Here is a 5572-nt window from a genome sequence, read left to right as displayed (position 1 = left end):
ACAGCACCATAATTGTGGAGGTGGTTTTGTAATTAGACTTCATTTAATACCTCTAATTAGTGGTCAAAGAGCCGAAAAATTTTCATGAAAACTTTTTCACCACCAACCAAACACGGCCAAAGATGGGAAGAGAGATTCAGAGGACATTCTGCAGGTAACATTGAGCTTGATCTGTCCGGGAGGAGAAAGAGAGCATTAAATTGCAGCGGTGAGATAGCTCACTGCCTCCTTAATTACTCAGCGAACTCTCCTCCTTGCATCGCCATGGCCAGTAGTGTTCAGGAGTGCATACGGAGTACCTCTGACCTCTCAGATGCAGAGTTCAGGAGGCAGTAATATTCAGAGGTAAGGCCAGTCAGAGTCAAACCGCCTCCAGCTGCTGTCGGGGATCCCGTGATTTTCTAGATTTGTTGACTGCTGACCTGACCTCTGCCTTGAAATTTCCACGGTGGCGCTGGCGGCTGACTGGTATTCGTGACCCGCATGTTGACCGGTTGACCCCGGCCGGGTGGGTCTCTGATATGATGGATGCGCCCTGTTGCTGTGCTGCAGTCTTGGTGACGAGAGTCTCCGCATGGACCTGGCCGAGGATGAGTGCGAGCCTGAACGAGATGATTTTCACTGTCCACTTTGATTTGGGCATGCTGCATGCGGTTGTTCAGGATATCGAGGGGTAAGACGGTTGTGAATCCGTTCGTCGCGTCATAGTCTTTGGCTATTTGCGGCCGTGGTTGGTTGGTCTCTCAAGTCTCAACGCGGCTAGTCCAGATGCTCACGCTGGGGTGCAAGTGCAACGGGCAACGGCCTTGGTCGATCGACTCCCTCATCAAGAGTGAGCTCCGGGGCAACTAATTTACGGGCGACCGTGCATAGACTACCCTCCATTTGTGCTGTATTACCATTAAAAACACTCACATCAAAATATGACACGCATCAAAACCCACACTAGTCATACTTACTATCACTTTTCTCTTTCTCTTTTGATAAGAAACTACATATAAACATTTGCATCACAAAAATTAATCAAAATCGCAAAACAAGAAAATTATAGAAAAGATTAAAAAATTATATAAAAGGTTAGGAACAAAACCGCAGCAAAAAATTGAAAGAAAAAGCTTGGAAAAAATTGAAAAAAATCTTTCGATGAAATTTCAAAAAAAAGTTTGGAGCAAAATTCAGAAGATTTTTTTTTTTTGAAAACAAAGCTTAAGAACAAATTTGGGAGAACGGCATCTTCCACCTCATACAGCTTGCCACTCTGTTTGCTTCGCTTGTCAGCCAATCAGCCAGCAATGCTTTTCTCTCACATCAAATCAGCACCAGTCAGCAGTACTTTTCTCTCATAATAAATCAGCACCAGCTACCAGCCACAACCAAATGAACATATATAAAATTGTTGCAACTAGCTTTGGGATAAGTAAACGTAGTAAGACTCAATTCGCCATGTTCGTTTGGCTGTGGCTGATGGCTGGTGCTGATTTGTTATGAGAGAACAGTACTGCTGACTGGCTGGTAGCTGGTGGCTGATGGCTGGTGCTGATTTAGTATGAGATAACAATACTGTTGGCTGGTTGGCTGACAAGCCAAGCGAACACAACGATTCATGGAGCAAGACAGCACGCTCCACATGCAAATTTCCTGTCTAGCTAATATGAAAAGGCACAGCACTGCCCAATTGCCCTTAAACAAAAATTAAAGCCACCATATTCAAGCAATTTTGAAGGCACAATCCACAGCTACTTGGTTTCATAAATGTAAGACCATCCACACATACAAAACCACCAGACTATAGGCGCATTCACAGATTTGTACCTTCTCTGCCTGGTTTTGGTCATCATCTTGTGCGGGCACCTGGGGGCGCCTGGGAGAAATGCAAAGATCAGAGATACAGGGCAACGCAGCAGGTAAACCTCGGGTCCGCCGCCCTCGCATGCCGCCGGATCAACCTCGCCATGGAGGCTGGAGCTCTCGGCCCAGCCCTTCCGCTTCGAGCACACCAGCGCAGCTACAGAACTGCCCGTTGGCCGTTGCCAAACAAGAAGGCCGAAGGACGAAGGTTTCAGCGCACGCCGGGGAAGCATGGGTGGGCCGTATGTTGGGCCGTCTCAAGTGGGCAGTAATGGAAGGATTGAGCCCAGGCTTTGTTGATGGATGAGTATTGCTCTGTTAATAACATGCGAAGTCAACATGCGTGCACGACAACATACGCAAAGGAAATCATCCTTTCACTTAAAGAACAGATTGCTCATTCGTCCCTGCAGGTAGTAGTCTCAAATATCGCATTTTTTTGAAATAAATATGTGCAACCATCCGTCATTCATATCAACAGAGCATTCATCAATGCTACACAAATGCACTTAACAATCCTACTATTGGATTCAGCAACGACCAGTGCGGTTTACGCAATGCTAACATGGAATGCCCGTCTCTCGAGTCTCCAGCTGCTTTTAAAATCCGAAAAGGTAAAAAAAAATCGATAAATCGTGTGCTATATACATAGTTATGATCCGACGAAGAAAGATACAGCCACCACTGCAAAATGGGCATCATGGAAGGCTATCCAAGAAAACCAAGCACACAGCACCAGTCCCACATGGACGCCCTCCCAGCCGGCGCAAGCAGCAGCAGCGCCACCCATGCACCGCCGGCGCCTCACCACGCCACGGCCAAGAAGAGGCACTACTCCGACCGCACCAAGATCCTGCTCATCTTCCTCCTCACCAACTCCGTCTCCATCCTCCTGTCCGTCTCCTTCTCCCACGTCACCGGCGTTGGGAGCGGCGGACTCCGCGCTCGACTTCGCGCTCGGCGTCCTGTCCTCCAGCCAAAGCCTCGCCGTCGACCTCCACCGCCGCGTCGAGGCCACCGACGCGATCATCAAGAGGCTCATCTCCAACTCCGGCAGGATGAAGCGGGACGAGCCCCCGCCCAAGCTGACGCCGGAGGAGCTCACGCTCGCGCTCGGCCCGCACACGCTCCCGTTCGGCTACATCCCGAACCTCGACTCCGACAAGCTGTACCCGGCGGTCGGCGCGATGTGCCACCGCCACCGCGGCGAGCTCAGGAAGTACATGAGGTACAACGTGAGTACGTGACCGGCGAGTGCCCGTCCGGCGAGGCGCTCGCCGAGAGCCTGATGCTGCGGGGGTGCGAGCCGCTGCCGAGGCGCCGGTGCCGCGCGCGCGGCCCCGCCGGGTTCCCGGACCCGACGTCGTTCCCGGAGAGCCTGTGGGCCATCCCGCCGGACAAGTCCGTCTCGTGGGGCCCCTACATGTGCAAGAACTACTCGTGCCTCGTGGACCGCGTTCGCCGCGGCCACCCGGGGAGCCACGACGACTGCGAGGCCTGCTTCGACCTCGCCGGCAAGGAGCTGCGCCGCTGGGTCGGGGACGGCGGGGGGGACCTCGACTACGACATCGACACCGTGCTGGCGTCCAAGCCGCGGGGCACGATACGGATCGGGCTCGACATCGGCGGCGGCACGGGCACGTTCGCGGCGCGCATGGCCGAGCGCAGCGTGACCGTGGTGACCGAACCGTCGGTAACCGGTCCGGTTTGACCGGTTACCGGTCCAACCCGTCCGGTCCGGTTCCAGTTTGGGCCGGTACCAAACCGGCTCAAATTCAAAATTTAAATTTGAATTTCAAAAAATGAAAAATTCCCAAAAAATTCCTAAAAATACTTCAAGGTGCAACGAATCTAATGATGTCAATTTTTCTCAAAAATTCGTTCGTTTAACATACTTTTCGGGCATTTAAAGTTAAAACAAAAAAAGAAAAAAAATGAGACGGCCCATTAAGGCCCACTTGGTAAACCGGTCAAACCGACCGGTATACCGGTTACACATGCGATTTTAAATTTGGATTTGAATTCAAACCGGTCAAACCGGCCGGTAAACCGGTCTAACCGGTCGGTATACCGGTACGAATCGGTTGAACTGAGTTTTTTGAATTTAAATTTAAATTTAACCGATTTCTACCGATAACCGGTGCAACCGGTCCGGTAAACTGGAACCGGAGCCCGACGGTTACCGGAGACCGGTCGGTTAGGTGAACACTGACCACGACCCTCGACCTTGGCGCGCCGGTGGGCGCCTTCGTGGCGTCCCGCGGGCTCATCCCGCTCCACCTCCGCGCCGTCGCCGGGCGGCTCCCGTTCTTCGACGGCACGCTGGACATCGTGCACTCGGCGCACGTGCTGAGCCGGTGGATCCCCGGCGAGGTGCTGGACGCGGAGCTGTTCGACATCTACCGCGTGCTCCGGCGGGGCGGGATGTTCTGGCTGGACCTCTTCTTCTGCACCGGGAAGGAGCTGACGGAGGTGTACGTGCCCATCATCGAGAAGGTCGGGTTCCGGAAGCTCCGGTGGAACACCGGCAAGAAGCTCGGCAAGGGGCCCAACGCCGACGAGTGGTACATCTCGGCTCTGCTGGAGAGGCCCATGATGTGAAACTTCAGAAAGAGCCGGAGCAGTGCGGTGATAGTATTAACGGAAGAAATAATGCTACTCTAGATAGGATGCGAATGTGATGCGACAGGTCGTGTAACTGTAGTTTTGAAGAACCCCATCGTTTTAAAGGTTGTTTAATCCCCTCTTTTATCAATGCAAGCTTGGAATCTTGGAAGATTCAGAACTGCATCACTGGTCTGTGGAATCCTCTTCTATTTCCTGGTCTGTGGACTCTGTACCGACACGCTTCTTCAGAATGAAGTGCTTCTCTTTTCCGAACTTCGTTGCGTGAGCTATGGTGTCTTCCCTTTCACGCATCCACCGTTGTGAAGAATCAATCACGAGGAACATGCCCGCTGCGTGAACATGCTCGTTGTTTCCATAACTGGAACTCTGAATGTACGAAGTCCTTGGTGTTCGCCCGGTCCCAGATCGGCAATGGGTCCTGCAAACAGTGGAGAGCACGACAGTGTAACAATCCGGTTGTTGAATTCAAAATAAAGATTCAAATTCACAAAGATTTGAATGAGTTCCAACCAAATTTGAAGCTTACACGTGGGCCCCAGCTATCACTCCCTGCTCTCTCTCCTTCCTGTGCTCAACAGGGCACGGTATGGAGGGAGGAGCCCTCCCGAAGCTCCTCCACCGCCATGCGCTGTCCGTCGGAGGAGGCTTCCCCGTTTTCCCGGCCAGCGATGTCGCCAAGTCGTCTACGGTCTCTTCCCGAGCTCGCTATCTGCCCTTCCTTCTTCCTCTCTCGCGCTCACTCTCTTCTTCTTCTACTCACCACAACTGAGCTCGAGCAGCTCGTTGTTCCGGCCCCAAATCGCGAGTTTCCTTCTACGAGCGTCCAATCCACCACAACCATGGGTTAATCACATAGCTAGCTACCCCTACAACTCCTCCAATCCCAGCCTCGACACCCACTTTGCCGGGAATCGAAGCTTTTCCGGCCGCCAGCCATTAGTGACGCCGAGATCCACTCCGCTGTCAAACTCACACCCCCCGGCCATCGTTTTCTTCGTCCAGTAGCCCAAATCAAGCCTAGGTGAGGTGCTCCTACTCGTGCGCCTCTTTCCCCTTCGATTCTTGCATCACCGATGTCAGAACGCGGCCATGCCGC

General features: G+C 52.6%; 1 pseudogene; it reads left to right on the top strand.

The window, feature by feature from the left end:
* The first annotated feature begins 2593 nt into the window (after positions 1-2593).
* On the top strand, positions 2594-4627 carry LOC120675082 (annotated as a pseudogene).
* The last annotated feature ends 945 nt before the right edge of the window (positions 4628-5572 follow it).

The sequence above is a fragment of the Panicum virgatum genome, chromosome 5N (genome assembly GCF_016808335.1).
Source record: "Panicum virgatum strain AP13 chromosome 5N, P.virgatum_v5, whole genome shotgun sequence".
Classification (NCBI taxonomy): Eukaryota; Viridiplantae; Streptophyta; class Magnoliopsida; order Poales; family Poaceae; genus Panicum; species Panicum virgatum.
The sequence above is the reverse complement of the archived record's forward strand: the minus strand, read 5'-3'. Positions and strand labels throughout refer to the sequence as shown.